We start from the raw sequence: 18,670 nt of genomic DNA on the forward strand, positions 1-18,670 counted from the left end.
GTTGCCGCCTCGTACCACAATGGCGCCGCCTCATCGTTCGACGCTCGAGCCACGAGACTCTCGTGCGCCTCTTCATCCACGTCGGTTCCTTCTCCCGTTGCAATGTCAGGCACGTGCCTTCATCGCGGTCGTCGTCGTCTTCGTGTCTTCGTTGCAGTGGTGGCACGCGCACCTCGCGATGGGAATTAGCATTATGCGAATTTCGACGCTACCTCCTCCGCGGCGATAGTAGTAGTAAACTTAAGGCTTACTCGGCAAATTATGAACACTCGAGGTGCGACTGCGCCGCACCGGTTGGCGCTGTCTCGCCGTTCTGCTATCCACGACGCATGCACTGCTTGCGCGTCGAGGAAAAGAACGCCTCCAGGAACGCGCTCCAGGAATGCGAGCAACCATTAGGTAGCTCGCATTTTCATGCTTTTAATTCTGCAGCCCCAGTACTTTAAGGTCGCGAACGGCTTGACGTCTTTACCACAAGAATCAACCAAAAGCAGAGTTTTAGGAAGTTCAGGCGACACAGATGGCGGTTATTCTTGTAGATAATGCTTATGACTGCGTCAAAACGTTTAGACCATTTCTCCGACCTCACGAGGCGTCTTTCATATGACATGTCGACCCAGCTCCTCGGAAAGCGTGGCGCTGGCCTATATATGTTACACGTTGGGAGAAATGTGCAGTTAGTGATCTCAGGAAAAGCTACCCAGAAGAAACATTTCTTGCCGAAGGCCTCCTTCCTCTTGTTAGGAGAGACATACAGTGAGAAATACTTATCTAATTCCCAGTGGCTTGATATAGGGAGGCCACTATATTCCAGTGTCCGCCTGTGGCTCTACTTAGCGGTTGTCCTAACGTGACGTGGCAGTGCAAATAACTAAATTCCTTCATTGCTGTACGTACACGGACACTAGCAGAATACGGCCATGTTGGTTCATTAAATAAGCACAAACATGAAGCACGGACGCCGGATATTGAAACTATTACGCGACGGACGCATGCATCGACATGCGACATATAACGAACGACTCACGAGTTTAGCGCGGGCAAGCCGATTGCGTTTAGCCGCTTGGCGCGTTTCGATTTGGCCAGCTCCACAAGCTGAACCGTTGCAATTAGTAGCGATATTGCGTCTTCTACTGTGAAGTGAAGACGCTGTACAGTGAAGACAAACAAAACGTAATAAACGAACCCACAAGAACGTCTGAATCCACAATCACGAAGATCAGACAAATCCATGTGATTCCCATTATTCCCATTGTAGGAACACGACTGCAGTACCAGAGTTCTCTCTAGCATGTTGTAGGAAACTTTGCCGCCGACTGACCTAGCAGCTGACTCTGCGCACGACCGTAGTAGCCCCTCCCACCCCACGCCACCCTGTCCCCCACCCCCCGGAAGAACAGATGAGATCGCCCACGTGGCGGCGGATGCCGTGGCCGCCGCGTGCGTCTATTTGCCGTACGAAAATCCCTCACCTGACCTCATCCTAGGTGCCTAGGGACAGCATCGTTTAGGAATTTTTGAGTAGGCGCGATGGCGCCGAGCGATGCCGTGGCGTGTTCGTTGTCGGCGTGATCGTTCTCTGGACCGCGCGTTGTTCAACGTTGCTCATGTGATTGTACGTGCGTTGCTTGTGTGTTGGTTGTAGGTTCTGTGTTGCTTGGCGGAAAGCCGTGAGTTGTAGCGGTGCGGCACGGCGGCTTTGGCCTCGGTGAGCTCTGGAAGTACAGAATCTGCGTTGTGTGACCCGTGCTTTCTTGAGAACCCAGCGGTGGTGACAATTGAAATATCGAATTGGCCTAGCGCTTCGGCAGCGAAGTTCTGCGAACCGCGATGTGGCGTCACCGTGTCCGACTTTGCTTAACGGACATCGAGGGATGTGCTGCTCGCTGCAAGTCATGTAAATGCAACTGCGCCAACCGCCCACTGTTCAGCGCTGAATGTGGAAGTGCTGGGAGTCTTATTACGCAAGGAGTGTGAGCGTAAACTTAAACACATATGTGTGTCTGAAATTTTGAGTTACCCATAATACCCCTTACGACTAATAAGTTGGCTACACGGCCTGCGTGAATCAGCTACCGTATTTTGCGACGTTCTTCCGTGTGGTAGACCAATGCATGGTGCGCGTTTATTTCTGTACTGTTGTAAAAACCATTTGTTTATTCACTCAATACAAATGTACGGCTTCTTCGCCGCACTACATTTTAGTTACGTGGTGAAGCATACTAAAAGTGGGAGGGGGCCGCTATCGGCCAGCATAGTATGTCCACTTAGGTGACCTTAGAGGTGGCGGGTGCGCGAGTGTATAATTAGAGAACTGTTATTTTGTCTAGTGACAGTGGCCCCTCTCACTTTTAGTAAGCTTCACCGCAGTACATTCCTTAGGCTTCACTGCGAAATATTAGTGTATTAGCAGTGCACCATACTTAGTGTATTAGCATGTAGCACCATACTTCTTTACACCCCTGTATTGCGGTGTAGCAAGCTACAAAAGAAACGTTGCATAATTAGGCTTTTTACGATTATCTTTCTCGCAATACACTAATATTTTGTGGTGAAGCCAAAGCAATGTACTGCGGTGAAGTATACTAAAAGTGAAAAGGGGCCACTGTCACTGGACCATAATAGGAGTTCTTTAATTATACACTAGCGCACCCGCCGCCACTCAGGTCAACTAAGTGGACATACTATGCTGGCCCATAGAGGCCCCCTCCCACATTTAGTATGCTTCACCACGTAACTAATGTGTACTGCGGCGAAGAAGCCGTACATTTGTATTGAGTGAATAAACAAATGGTTTTTACAACAGTACAGAAATAAACGCGCACCATGCATCGGTCTACCACACGGAAGAACGTCGCAGCTGACGGTAGCTGATTCACACAGGCGGTGTAGCCAACTTATTAGTCGTAAACGGTACTATGGGTAATTCAAAATTTCAGACACACATATGTGTTTATGTTTACGTTCACACTCTTTGCGTAACAAGACTCTCAGAACTTACACATTCAGTGCTGAACAGTGGGCGGTCGACGCAGTTGCATTTACATGACATGCAGCGAGCAGCACATCACTCGATGTCCGTTAAGCAAAGTCGGACACGGCGACGCCACATCGCGGTTCGCAGAACTTCGCTGCCGAAGCGCTAGGCCAATTCGATATTTCAATTGTCACCACCGCTGGGTTCTCAAGAAAGCACGGGTCACACAACGCAGATTCTGTACTTCCAGAGCTCACCGAGGCCAGAGCCGCAGTGCCGCACCGCTACTACTCACGCCTTTCCGCCAAGTGACACAGAGCCTACAACGAACACACAAGCAACGCACGTACAATCACAAGAGCAATGTTGAACAACGCGCGGTCCACAGAACGATCACGCCGAGGACGAACACGCCACGGCGTCGCTCGGCGCCAGCATCGCGCCTTCTCAAAAATCCCTAAATGATGCTGTCCCTAGGCACCTAGGATCAGGTCACGCGAGGGATTTTTGTACGAAAAATAGATGCACGCGTGGCCGCCGGCAACTCAGCGCATGCGCACGCCGTTTTTCCTCCGCTCATCCTCCCGCTTGCGCCTGATTAACAGTATCCTCCGCCTCCACTTCTACCTCGCGCGCCCTTCCTTCATTTCACGCTGCGTCCGCGTTCGCTTTCATGTTGGCTGTGCTCGTTCGCTCGGTTACGAGATAAAATGCCACCGAGGCATGCCAACCTTCAAGGTAGGAACGGGCGCCAAAACCACAACCAGACATACGCGTTGGAACGCGGCCGCACGCGCCGCACCGTGTGTGGGCGCGTACGGCGTCAGGCGCAGAGGAGGCGTCGCGTGTCGACGCATGGCGGCGTGTAGAGCTTGCACTGCTAGAATTTTTGCGCCCGCGCCGGAAGCTTCCGCCCACGTGACTACGGTGAGCCAATGTGACTTTCGGGACGACACTTCGAGTGGCGTGCAGGCAAGCGCGTGCAAGCAGCGTGCGCTGTGATCGCTGTTCCGCTCGCGTTTTGGTAGCCGATGATGGCAGCCACTGAAGTTTTAAGCGGTAACGGCTGCATTAATAATGAAATAAGCCGAAGTTCGAGATCTGACGCAGCATGCAGCATGCGTAGGCTATGTAACATGCGAGTGATGCTGCACCGATGCTGCTGCAGGTTTCAGCGGGTTCACAATACTCGTTGTGGTTGAGCTCACTAAACAACTAAGAGTCCTGCAAGATTTTTTAACGTAACCGTTAAGCGAAGGCTAGACTGCCTTGAACATCACAACCTAACAACACAGCGCTGCCGCGAAGAAACGCGCAGGGACGCGCGGCAACTCGTGCATCGTTGTGGTGCGCACACCCTTCCTCCATCGGGCGAGACGCGACGTCGAGTGAGCGCGGCACGTGCGGACGCGTTACAACGCGTACGTCTGGTTGGGGCTCAAGAGCTGCGCTCTAAAAAGTCCTCAAGAGTGGGATTCAAACTCGCGTCATGTCGTTCGCTAGCCATATGCTACAAACACATCCTGAAAGCTAGACATAACGACAGAATACTGTGTGTATGTAAAGTATGTCAACGTAGTCGCAGCAACATGCTATAGACGCATAACAGCGCAATAACGCGGGCATAGTATGGCGCTGCAAGTACTTGCAACAATCAGCGACTGCTAAAGAAAGAATGGAAACCGCCCACTTCCTTCTTAGAAGGATTAAACCTCACACCCGTTACGTGATGTACACGAGCGGCGCAATCGCAGCACGCAAGACGGGGGAGACGGCATTCGTTTTGCATGCCCCTTCTATGCTACACATCGCCGTACTTAAGTTTATAGTATCCCTGGAACATAAGCAACTTAATTGCCCTTCACCAATAACTTCTGCAACACAGACTTGCACGTCCAATGGTCATCGTTAGTCTATTCCAGTTGTCCCACGGACTGCATAGCTCGTCTTATTCCACCTTTGAAGTTCCGCAGAAATTTCTCACGAAGAGGTAAAATGCTGTCCTTCATATAGTTCCACAGACGGGGAATAAAGTTCAAATTATTAACCTCGTTTTACAGACTTATTGGGGCAATGCCGCTTCCGTCGCTTCACTCGAGGACAAGGGAAATAACAGCGGGGGTGCACGGGGACTAACTCTTGCCATTCACCTTCCCGCTGCTCTCTCCGACCAGCGAGAGAGAGAGAGAAGGAGATTCTTGTTGATGGGAAGGAAAGGTTGGGGTAAAGTGCAGCGCAGTAACTGTCCCTCAGCAGAGGACGCCTCAACCGCGCTGCACAGGGGGTAGGGAATGAAAGTATAGGGAGAGAAAGTGCACCAGAAACAGCAGCACGCCGCGGATGAAAGAACACTTACCCTCGCCGATATGCACACGGCGCGCCCACTCCTTTAGTCCTTTGTGGGTTGAAAGCGCCATTTTGAAAATTAGCTGTGCAGTTACTTCTAGTATACTGGCTAAGCAAGCTTACGCGCGTCCTGGGGCGCTATCACGTAAAACTATTCCAATTCTGCAATCAGCCCTCCACAGTTAGTCAAAAACCTTTCTAGGCCACCCCTACGTCGCCTGTCTGTAACGCGACGTCACGAAAACCGCGACAGCTCCCCATCTGATATGACTTTACACACCGATTATGCATGATTTGACCGAACAAAAGAAAACTAATTATTTCTGAGTCGACGCCTTTTCGCATTAGACCTCCACGCATGAAGACGTGCAATAGGCGATGGGTAAAGTCAAAACCCAATACTAATGGGCGACCATACTATATGCTATACTATACAATACAATACTACAATACACTATATACAATACTATATACTATACTATACTATACTATACCATACAATACTGTACAATACTATACTGATGGGCGACTTTAATGCCAGGGTAGGCAAGACGCAGGCTGGAGACAAGTCAGTGGGGGAATATGGCATAGGCACTAGGAATAGCAGGGGAGAGTTATTAGTAGAGTTCGCCGAGCAAAACAATATGTGGATAATAAATAGCTTCTTCCGCAAGCGGGATAGCCGAAAGTAGACATGGAGGAGCCGGAATGGTGAGACTAGAACTGAAAAAGGACTTCTTACTCAGCGCTAACCTTGGCATTATACAAGATGCGGACGTGATCGGCATGATGCGCTGCAGTGAACATAGAACGGTAAGAACTCGAATTAGCCTAGGCTTGAGGCGGGAACGGAAGAAACTGGTATATAAGAAGTACATCAGTTAGTTAGCGGTAAGAGGGAAAATACAGGAATTCCGGATCAAGCTACAGAACGGGTATTCGGCTTTAACTCAGGAAGAGGACCTTAGTGTTCAAGCAATGAACGACAATCGTATGGGCATCATTAAGGTGTGTGCGATAGAAGTCGTTGGAAACTCCGTTAGACAGGATACCAGTAAGCTATCGCACGAGACGAAAGATGTAATCAAGGAAAGCCAATGTATAAGAGCCTCTAACCCTACAGCTAAAACTCGCAGAACTTTCCAAGTTAATCAAGAAGCGTAACACAGCTGACATAAGGAAGTATAACATGAATAGAATTGAACATGCTCTCAGCAACGGAGGAAGCCCTAAAAGCAGTGAAGAAGAAACTAGGAATAGGCAGGAATGAGATCTATGCGTTAAGAGCCAAAGCCAGAAATAGCATTACTAATATGGATGAGATAGTTCAAGTGGCTGAGGAGTTCTATAGAGATTTATACAGTACCAGTGGTAGGCACGATGATAATGGAAGAGAGAAGAGAGAATAGAGACGAATTTGAAATCCCACAATTAACGCCGGAACAAGCAAAGCAAGCCTTGGGAGCTATGCAAAGGGGGAAGGCAGCTGGGGAGGATCAGGTAACAGCAGATTTGTTGAAGGATGGTGGGCAGGTTGTTCTAGAAAAACTGGCCACCCTGTATACGCAATGCCTCATGACTTCGAGCGTACCGGAATCCTGGAAGACAGCTAACATTCTTAATCCATGAGAAAGGGGTCGCCAAGGACTTCAAAAATTATAGACCGATCAGCTTACTGTCCGTTGCCTACAAAGTATTTATTTAGGTAATCGCAAATAGAATCAGGAACACCTTAGATTTCTGTAAACCAAAGGACCAGGCAGGATTCCGTAAAGGCTACTTAACAATAGACCATATTATCACTATCAATCAGGTGATAGAGAAATGTGCAAAATATAACCACCCCTTATACATAGCTTTCATTGATTACGAGAAAGCGTTTGATTCAGTCGAAGCCTCAGCAGTCATGGAGTCATTGCGGAATCAGGGCGTAGACGAGCCGTATGTAAAAATACTGAAATATATCTATAGCGGCTCCACAGCCATCGTAGTCCTCCATAAAGAAAGCAACAAGAAAGGCGTCAGGCAGGGAGATACGATCCCTCCAATGTTATTCGCAGCGTGCTTACAGGAAATATTCAGAGACATGGATTGGGAAAAATTGGGGATCAGAGTTAACGGAGAATACCTTAATTTGCGATTCGCTGATATTGTCTTGCTTAAAAACTGACAGGACCAATTGCAACGAATGCTCACTGACCAGGACATGCAAAGTAGAAGAGCGGGTCTAAAAATTTATCAGCAGGAAACTAATGTTTAAGAGTATCGGAAGAGAACAGCAGTTTACGATAGGTAGCGAAGCACTGGAAGTGGTAAGGGAATACATCTACTTAGGGCCGGTTCTACTTAAATTGAGGACGACGCAACGAGCTATGGAAAGACGAATGATGGGTGTAACGTTAAGGGATAAGAAAGAGGGCGGATTGGGTGAGGGAACAAACGCAAGTTAATGACCTCTTAAAGAAAAAGATTTGGGCATGAGCAAGACATGTAATGAGGAGGGAAGATAACCGATGGTCTTTAAGGGTAACGGGATGGATTCCAAGGGAAAAGAAGCGCAGCAGGGGACGGCAGAATGTTAAGTGGGCGGATGAGATTAAGAAGTTTGCAGGGACAACATGGCCACAATTAGTACATGACCAGGGTAGTTGGTATGGGAGAGGCCTTTGCCCTGCAGTGGGCGTAACCACGCTGCTTCTGCCGATCATGATGATGATGATGATGATGCTGATGATGATGATGATGATGATGATGATGATGATTTGTCAAAGGTTTTAGAGCTGCACCTACTTCACCTGCCTGTCACGGGACGTCACAAAAGCGCGATAAATCATCGCGTCAAAGTGACGTGAAAGCTTTAAACGTTCCCTAATACGCCGAACAAAACTGACTTTTCGTCTGAATAGCCGCAGAGCACCCCGTTCCGAAAGGAATAAAGGATGGCCGCCGCCGATCGCTCAGGCACTGGCTACTCGCACCTGCCGGAGAGCATGGCTTCCTTTGCGTACAATAGAATATTTTGCGCGGCCCTGTAACGTTTTCGAGCACTTTCACGTTTCCGACCTTGCTCTGCGAACTCTGCTTTGCTGAGGATCCGTTTTAGCAGCATTCTAAACCTCCCGTTGCATTCCGCCGCCATTTTCGGCCAGCCACCGCAAGCTAAGTAAGGAAAAGCGGACCAATCACGGACGCCGGCACAACCCTCTTCATCCGTATATCGATATTCAGTACACTGGCTCGACCACATCAAATCCCTCTACCCTTGAGCGTTCTCCTCGCCTCTTGTCACCCAATTAGATAAAACAAGCCGCTCAGTGTCGGCAATGTTATTTCTTTTTAAAGCAAAACAAACGTGACTTTCAATATATGAGAAAAGCATTCGATTGGTCCCTTCAGACACAACCCTGCGGGTCACCGCTGAATGCTTGCGTCGGCGTTTACGCAAATTTGACGTTACGGTATTGGAGTAAAAAAATAGTTTTACGTTATAGGGCCCCATATCCAGCGTCCTTGCGGCACGCCGCACACTCGGCGCGCTCATTGGGCGTACAGCGTTGTAGGGGAACTCGTATCAAGGCGCAACCTTACAGAATGCATTAACTATTCTGCGATGTTTCGCTCCCGCTTGTAGCATACTGACTGCGCTGCGCGAAATAGACGTGATGAACTTTGACGTCAGGAGATTGGAATAAAACGTTTGGAATGTTTTTACGTTATAGGGTCACTGCTTCTCAATAAAACCATTTGAAATTGGCGCCTCCGTCGTGTACTACCTCTTTTCGTGTGCCTTTTTGCGCTTTTCCTATCATACGTGATATCACCACGCCAAATTTCTACCCTTAAGTTGTTATACAGCCGTCATATATACGCAACGTTATCCAGTCTCATGGTTGAACTGAAAAGTGGAACGGAGTTATTATTTGGTGGGAAATGGGCTATGTTAGTTGCGATCGTTACTGCAAATATGAAAGTTGGATAATGACCCCATTGCAATACACAACTGAACATTCGTCCTTTACAATTTTTCAGGCATTGTACGAAGCTCGCCGCATATTTCCCCAGTGTTCTGATCAAACCATGTTATATTTTGTTAAACGGTACAAAGATTATTAGTGATGTGAAGTCCAAGTACGTGGGTGAATTCTGGTCTCGGCATTAAATCTTAAAATACCAGCACTCTAAAGCGTTACGTCCTTCTCGTTCAAGTCACATACAATTCCTGTCAACCGTCCTTTGAATACAAAGAGCCGTAGCAACTTCCTGATCGGTTGTGATGGAGGGCAGGCTGAGAGGAGGATGGATGCTCAAATTTCGTGGTTTAATTATGGTATTTCAACTAAATTCCCTATTTTGCTGCAAGGAACTAGTGTACGAGCAATACACGCATGCTTTTAACAGTCTCCTGAAAGAAGAAAATATGACATCAACTTCAAATCGTGTAAGAAATAGGGCCCATAGGGACCAGCGTAACGTCCTATGTAAGCCAGGCTCCTCTCCCCTCCGTCTTGTGTGCCTAATTAAAGGTATTCAAAACTGCTAAGGCTGGTGGAAAGTGGGCTATAATTTTCAAAGTTCCCAAACGCCTCCTGGTTCTTTCTTGCACTGAGTCATATTTACGCCAAACACACTTCTAGGACTCTCACACAGCCAGTCCTGAGCTTCGATGAACCCACGCAGACCGAACTCAGTGCCCATTAATTTAGAGAGACACTAAGCGGTAACAGACAAACGACGTTAATGCCAACTAATATTCCTCAGTGACTTTTTGCCCTCAGAAAAGTTCTATCCTAATCGGTTTCAACGAGCATGTAAGCTGCCTGCGTGAGAAACGCCCACAAACACCAGGGCCCATACACCGACTCTTTAACCGGCTGTACAACGCTATCATACAATCCCGTTACGCGAAGCCTTACATAGCACCGTCCTATTCCAAAATGTATACAGTTTCACCACAAGGGCGAAGCAACGAATGCCATAGCAACAAGTTAGAATATTACACGAAGCGTAAGAGTCGTAGCTCTATTGGCAGTATGAAATAAAGTAAACGTACACTAAGTAAAAAGGAGCTGTTGAGCGAGATGTCCTCTCTTTGAATCCTGCCATGTGACAATTTTATGTTTAATTAAAGCCAACGACTTCGCGACTTTACCGCTTCTATTTCCTATTGGACATGTTTCAAACGTCAACGTCTTCTTGCTCCGACACCGTAGGCAATGAACAGACGCGCCAACACAATTGCATCATCCTCATGTTTGAGTTCTGTTATTGTTTCGCAATAGTTAAGTACGAAAAAATTTTAGATAAAAGGAATGTACCGTCGGTGTTTTCTTTCATGACACTTGTTTGTGGGCTGCCATTCTCAATATTCTGAGGAATAATTTTGTCAATAATGTAAGACCTGGTATGGGCAACTGGTATGGCAATACAGCCCACATATACCGTATGTCATATAGCATTGCGTGGCATATTGCACACGTACCTAAATATATACAGATCCTCATTACGACACCGATCGCACAAATTTATTAGAAGTGTCCATATAATTTCTATCGCAATAAAACGGACATGTCGAACTTACTTTTTCAGGAGGGCTGGCCGCTGTCCGCCTCCATCTTGCCCAGGCCGGGCTCATCCGTTTGGACTGGTTTTGCCGCAATGCGTGAAAATCGAATACCATATTCAGAAACATCCTGACTTATTACTGCGCCCCCCCCCCCCCCCACAGTGCATTGCATACTATACATAAGCTACAGTGTTTGCAAAAATATTTGTCATAAGTTAGCGCTGCAGAAAGATTGAGGTTACTCATTTATGGATTCGTACAACGTATTAACGTGTTCGTTCGCTTTTCTGCGTGCGAGCCTAATCGCATATAAAAAATTCTCTCAGCTTGTTTCTGAGAGAGAGAGAGAGAGTAAACGTTTATTGTAGTAGAGGTTGTTTGGCTATGGTGGGTGGAGCCCATCCAGGGCTTCACTGGTTACAGCGGCTCGCCGGTCCTGGTCAAGGGTCGCCAGTTGGCTTACCACTTTCAATTCCGCGAGTCGCGCCTCCCACGACCAGTTATGGAGAGTGTTGTCTAGCAGCGGTGAGGTAGCAGACGCCGGGCTCAACGCGCATTGGAATGTTATTTGTTCCAATGTCGGTGTTCCTTCGCACCACGGGCATTTGTTGCTGTATTTGTCTCGGTGCATTATGTGTAGCCTGTATAAATGTGGGAAAGTGCTTGTTTGCAGGCGGCGCCAGTCGCGTCCTTGCCTTCTGTCTAGGTATGTGTGAGGAACCGCTTTGGTTCACCTATTTAGCCGTTTGTAATTCGAGGATTTCTCTTGGCGCGCCGGGTGTCGAGGTGTCCTCTTGGGCAACGCGGGGCCCACGGCTCGGCCTGTCATGCCTCGAACCAAGCGGTCCTGCCCGTTCGTTCCCCGCTATCCCTGTGTGCGCCGCGCACCAAGTCACACAATGATCCATAGTGAGTTCCGTTCCTAGGATGCGGAAGACGCAGCCCGGTAAAGCACTCCCCCCCCCCCACCCACTTCCCCTTCTAGGAAAAAGCGGCAGGCGTCCTGCGAGTCCATCAGCCCGTATGCCGATTGACCCTTACTTCCGCCGCGCGTACGGCCAAGGCTATGGCCACAGTTTCGCCCGTTGCAACTGAATTTGTGTGTAAGGATTATGCTGCAGTTCTTCGTCCTTGGCTATTCAGGACTGCTGCAAATGTATTGAGGGTACCTGTATTCCAGTGATACGCTTCGCCGCCTTAGTGAAGAAAAAAGTGAACTCTGTCCTGCTGTCTTTTTTTTTTCTTCTGGTAAATTATTTTTCTCGCTCTAGAAGCTATGTCGCAGGAAATGATACTAGCCTAGAAGGCCAGTTTACAAAGGGTTAGCGGTGACGTTGGCGGCGAATATCTAATTTCTTCAACGTTTTGTCCAACACAAGTGTGGTGAGCCGATGTTTAAGGTTACCTTGCGTGCACCTGTCCCCTATTCCCCTTCCTTAGTGTTTCGAAGAGTGGCGAGGCTGTTATTCACTCGTTTCACAACTGCATCGGTTCTCCCACTCCCTGCGTTCTCTCCCCCTCTTCTCTACTATTCTATATAGCTTTCGTCTGGACATGTACGTTGGTAGAAAGGTAAGCGCTTGCGGGGGGTCATGGATTATTACAGCTGTCAAGAGGCTAAGGTAGAGATGACCCGGGGGCTCCAGAGAGCATTGTGCACATTCGACGCGATGCGCTCCAAACAAGTTCCTCGCGTCCCTTTTCTTCCCTGCCACTCTCCTTCTGAACTACCTCCCGACGCGCTGTACCGGACAACAGCAGCCACAGCAGCAGCAACAGTGACACAGCCGAAGGAAAGGGCACGATAACTTCGCTTCAAAAGGAGGGTTCAGTCAACTAGAGGGTGTTGGGAGAGTACGGAAGGTGGAGGGACAGTTGTCCGACAGCACGATTCGATAGCAGCACCTCTAGTACAGAAACCCGATGTTGAAATCATTACGCCACAGACGCATAGACAAGCGTAACCACTGCAACTAGCAGGGACTGCGCATACTTCCGGTGTATTAATACCTCCTGCGCTAAAAAAGTATAGATTGCTTTGAAACTCCGGCGTACTATAGGACGTGTTCAAGACTCACGGAATGCCGCCGGTCAGTATAAAAGAGCACGTGGCACCATATTAGAACGTTCAATGCACCCCATGCGCGCGAGTGGGTCCGCACGTGCAGTGTTTCCCGTCATCTGCAGCCTCATACCCCTGGTCGGCGATTGATCAGGCATGGACCTACCGCGGGTCAGCACTCCTATCACGCAGGGCGGGTACGTCGCACCATCTCCTCCGTTCCGAAAAGCGCAGCAAACTAACCATTATCGATAATTCCGACAACATTTACATGGACACTCGAGGCGCAGTTCTGCCGGCTCCGTCAGCGTCGCCGTGACGTTTCGTATAAAGTGCAAGGGCAATAAAACCGTGTAGCGAGTAAAAGCGCACCACAGTGAGCCTGCGATCGCGGCTCAATCTTGTGCACCCGAAAAAAAGGAAAGTGGGGAGGAAGCGCGCCATCTTCCGTTACGCTAAAGGCTCCAGGGGAAAGGTAAGGAAGGCGGACGCGTTCGATTCCGGGCGGCCCGGGTGGCCACGCGGGGTTCAAAATTGAATTAAATTATGGGGTTTCGGGTACCAAAACCCCTTTCTGATTACGAGGCACGCCGTAGAGGGGGACTGGGTAAAATTGAGCAGCTCGGGTTCCTTAACTTGCAGATAAATGCGGCCGCAGAGGCCGGGATTTGATCCCGCGACCTCGTGCTTAGCAGCGCAACACCAGAGCCACTAAGCAACCACGGCGGGTCGGCTGTGTTGAAGACCATCTGCGAGGTGGACAGAGGTCGCCGCCCAATGTTTTACGGCTTAGTTCGCGTTGATGCGCTAATCAGCACGAAGGCCAATTCGCTTGCTGCGGCTGCCACACTTCCTCACTCCCGCGCTTTGACAATAGGGGTGCGATCTTGTACGCGTTCCAAAATAGAACGGAGGTAGTCCGTTCCACCGAGCCGCACACGATTGGTCAATTTGAACCGTGACGATCGCCATGACGCCAATTCTGACGTGATATCTGCTCTCAATCCTTCCGTGCCATCTGCTATCGGACGAAGGCAACGAAACGGACTGCCTATTTCGTGACATAAAGAACGGACCGCCTCCGTTCGAGTTTGGAACGCGTACAAGATCGCACCCTAGGTTTCCGCGGTCATCGAATGACGTGTGTTCCTGTTTCCTTGTGCGAGCGTAACACCATATATGTTAATTTAGCTAATATGCCTATGTTTACAACTTCATACTGCCGATAAAGCTACTATCCATACTTCGTAGAGGTATGTACTAATTTGCTATCGCAATCAATGCTTCTCCTTCTCAGCAAAAGTGCCCTTTTTTAGTATACGCCACCCGGTAAACTAAGGAATTGGAAAAGCTTGGACGACTACTTCCATAAATGGCAATATGCAACGAATAATACACAGGTACCAAAGTCACTGATACCTAACTCGTAAACAGTCGCCAATTCATCTTATCTATATAAAACAGCGCACAAAGCCCATAATGCTATATTTGCATGATTATATTCTTCTCGTGCCTCCAACTAGACGTTATAATGGGATTCTTAGGCTACATTACGCGCTTTTTAAGGGATGTCCGTCCATCTGTTCCACTTCTTGGTGTGAATTTCGGTCATTTGGCATGTGCCACTGGGTATGTAACACAACGTTATGTGCCACTCTTTCAATAAACATGTTTCACGCCAAGTTCGTTCACTGCGTATGTGTCCCTCTTTATGTGCCACTGTTCAGTGAACATCTCTTACGCTGACTTCCGACTTACAATGCGTAACTAGATATGACTACTGGAGGATTAATGCTTTTTGTCATCGAATTGCTACACATACCGAGTGAAGCAAGTGTACATGAAAGAGGTTTATTTGAAGAGCCGCATACGGTGTGGCGTATGCCAAGTAGCGCATACTCAATGACCCAAGCCGTGTTAAAGAGGGGAACATGCCCCGTTTCAAATATGCGGTGACACAAATTCCCGTCAAAGAGGTTCACTGAAGTGTAGCACATGCCTACTTTCACATACGCAGTGATTCAAGTTGGGCTGGACGGCGTCTCTTCATGAGCAGCACATGAGCGCAGACACATACCCAAAAAACCAGTTGGTGTGAAACTCAGCCGCGCATACGTACTGTGAAACACCCGTGACCAAAACTGGACCGACGATTTGGTTTCAAACGACGTTGCGTCATCATAGAAGCTCGATTTTCTAACCATTAGACGATGATCCAGCGACCCAAGTTGGTGGGAAAATGGTTAGCAGACATAAAGACTTCCCCCCAAGGGCACATTAGGTACCACAAATACATGCGGATGCAAAATATCGGAAGTTCTCCATGTGTCGCGCCCTGTGAAATCAAGCAATGAAAGCACTATGTCGACCATTACCAACAACGACACCGCCAACCTTACTGACACCTACCTGACAGTTGGTGATCTTCCTTGACAAGGGCACTTGCATGGCGCAGCTCCACCGCTGCTCGCTCACGTTTTGCCCGACCTTCCCGACGACTTGGTGAAGGAGCTTGGAAAGCAAAGGTGCAAAAAACAGCGAAGCCTCTTACACGCTCCTTCATTTTTTTTTAATTACCAACGTGATAGCTGCTTAGGGACCACAACAAAGAAATATTAGTGCTATAATTTTGATAAACCTGCCTGTTCGCGACACATTACCTTGTGTTGACACACTCAACACTGCATTCAGAGACCAATCTTCTCTTTTCTTTCGGTAGCCTATACCGACTACAAAGGAATCACACTTGCCACGTCGGAATGCAGCCTACCCGGTCATGTGACGTCGGACAGGGTAAATGTTACATCTATGCAATTATTATTACACTTTTCACGGGACATTAAAATTCCTAGAATGTTGCATTGTTTTCAACGTTTGTCAAATAAAACCTAAACCCCTTTTCGTGATGTTTTGCAGCTTTGTAAGCTAACACTAGGCTAATAATCAATTGAAGCGCAGTCGGCACATTTCAAATGCCAAATGAACCTTTCTCACACCTTGCATTATCCGAAGTTTAGTTGGGCCACTTCTGCAGTTTCACGAATGTTGCGGCAGGTATTACAAAATATAAATTCCGTTCGAAAAGACAGTTTCTCGCGTCTTCGGCAGAACTTTTATTGGAGGTCTATTGATGGTGAACGGACGCAAACGGGTTACTATCTTCGAACAAGTTCGCAGAAACAAGTTCCTGAGCAGGCCCAATCGGCAACTGCAAGCTCACCGGAAAAATCTGGTAGGCATAACCATATAAGGGACGCAACTGCAGTGGGGTACGTGAAATATCACGGGCCAGCTGCAGTGGGTGTATGAGCACTAAGGTATATTGATAACTTAACCAAATGCACAAGGAATACCTATTCACGCATCAAAAGGCTTACATGCTTAACTTATGTCACAGCTAGTTCAGGTCATAGAAGCTATCAGCTGGACAGTGTTAAAACGACGGTTATAAGGAGCGTTGGACCTATATCTATCTCCATGCATTATACTCCGTAAAAAGCATGGAGATAGACACGCGCTCGCAGGGTTAAGAGCGTCGACCTGGTCTTAATTTCCTTGGTTATTCACCTGGAGCAACGGATACAGTTCCTGTCCCTTTGGCCTTACTTGACACTTCCATATGTTTCATGTGTATCACTGGCATGTCTTTATTTGTATCAATCATGCCTCCTACGTATGATAAATTATAGCCGAGAAGAACATCACCCAACTCGCCTTTCCTTCCTGCCGTCGCATCTTCCTGCCATGCGATTCGACATGCTTAAATTATACGAGATTTTTCACAGTGGGTGATCCACGCAGTGTGCCACATGCTTTGTTTTGTTTCCTTCGCGCATCTCTGCAATGATCATTTCATCTCGGAATTCGTCTTCTACATCAGCTGCAGCTTGTCTGTAGAACGAATTTCCCTGCAGTATTAATGATAAAAACGGTAAACTATACTACTGTGTTTCCAGTCTATACTACATCGGATGATAAGGTCTCATGATGAGCCTTTAATTCTTGCTTAAATTCCAATTAAGTGATGCTGGTTTCCATCAAGCGGCATGTGAAGAGAATTCGCCTTGCTTTATTTAGTTTTACGTCGTAATACTTCGCAACCTTACTAACTCCCATGTCCAATAAGTTCACATGATATATGGGAAAAAACAGTTATGGGAAAACATATATGGGAAAAACAGAGAAGTGAAGCCAAGTCCGCTGGTCGAAACATGGCTCCAGCAGCATTCGTCGTTCGAAAAGTAATTTCAAGCCTCCATCTTCCTGTTAGGTTCTGTCGTTAGCGGAAAACAAAATACCTTTGTAAACCTCAAAATCGGGTTTTATTAAAATGTCAGCCTCTTCGTCCCTAAATCCGGCGCCACAGCCGCCTACGCGTTGAGCACAAAAAAGAAGACATTGATGTTCTATGATGCACCGCAAAAGCGCAGCCAAACAGGCGGCTCCTGGGGTACATCCCGTTTAGAAGGAAGATTCGCAACCAACAGAGGTACTGGAGCTTAGGCTGACGCTTGTGAGAGCCAGAAAATGACGAGAGAACCTCTGGAGAGCATTACGTTACCTTTTTATATAGTCTAAGATGAACACGAGCAGGATTGGCAAGTCTTTTACAGTCACGTCTTAGAAGATGCCTCGAAATTCTTGGCGTAGGTATGTCATGATCGACTTTTCTTTTACAGGAGCCCGAAGCAGCTCACTCATGCTTCGCAGCCCACATCAAGCGTTGTGTGTTTGCAAGGGTAGTTAACACAAAGAGCCCAAGTCAGCAGGCGAACTGAGGTAGGTGGGTGTAACGCTTGTAAGGCGGTTAGATCGCAAGAACGGTAGTCGGGCCAATTATCTGAATAAATTAACAGATTGGCAAAGTGGCTCGAACGGCATTTAGAAGTAGTTCACGGCTTCCTAATGCTCGCTTTACGAGGGAGGGAGGGAGGGAGGGAGCCATGACGGCTACTTCCATAAATGGGAATATGAAGGTCACTGATACCTACCTCGTAAACAGTCGGCAATTCATTTTATCTATAAATAACAGCGCACAAAATCTTTATTGCTATATATGCATTATTATATTGTTCTCGTGCCTTCAACTAGACGTTCCAATGCGATTCTTAGGCTACATCACGCTCTTTTTAAGGGCTGTGCCTCCAACTCTTCCATTTCTCGATGTGAAATTGCGCACGTGCCACTAGGTATGTGACACAGCGTTATGTGCCACTTACTTCATGTTTCACACCAACTTGGTTCATTGGGTAAGTGTCACCCTTTACGTGCCGCTTTTCAGTAAACAACTTTGACGTTGACTTCGGACTTTCTATGTGTAACTGCATTTCACTTCCGGAGAAATTTACTGTTTTTTTTTTTTTTGTCGTCGAATTGCAGCACATACCCAGTGACACATACACAGTGAACCAAGTGGACGTGAAAGAAGTTTATTTTGAAGAGCCGCATACGTTGTGGCACATGCGTGGTGGGCCATACGCAACGAACCAGGCCGGTGTTAAAGATGTTAATTGAAGAGAGCAAAATACCCTGTTGCTAATTCCGAGGGACGTAAATTCACGTCAAAGAGGTTCATTGAAGTGTAGCACGTACATACCTACTTTCAAAATAGGCAGTGATCCAAGTTGGGCTGAACGGCATTTCTTCACGAGCATCATATGAGCGCACACCATTACCCTAAACACAGGTCGGCGTGGAACGAGCTTAAGTGATCAGCCGTGCA

At 47.7% G+C, this 18,670-nt stretch overlaps 1 protein-coding gene across 2 annotated transcripts in view; it reads right to left on the reverse strand.

Moving 5' to 3' along the window:
- Nucleotides 1–18,670, reverse strand: part of LOC135912364 (uncharacterized) — a 337,983-nt gene that overhangs the window by 259,565 nt on the left and 59,748 nt on the right. For both annotated transcript variants that reach the window (XM_070538422.1, XM_070538423.1), the window contains exons 14-15: nucleotides 15,358–15,459; nucleotides 10,902–10,964 (exon numbers count right to left, since the gene is read on the reverse strand). The gene's annotated coding sequence lies outside the window, so the exon portion shown is untranslated. The remainder of the gene's footprint in view (nucleotides 1–10,901; nucleotides 10,965–15,357; nucleotides 15,460–18,670) is intronic.

Source organism: Dermacentor albipictus, chromosome 5, assembly GCF_038994185.2.
Source record: "Dermacentor albipictus isolate Rhodes 1998 colony chromosome 5, USDA_Dalb.pri_finalv2, whole genome shotgun sequence".
Lineage (NCBI taxonomy): Eukaryota > Metazoa > Arthropoda > Arachnida > Ixodida > Ixodidae > Dermacentor > Dermacentor albipictus.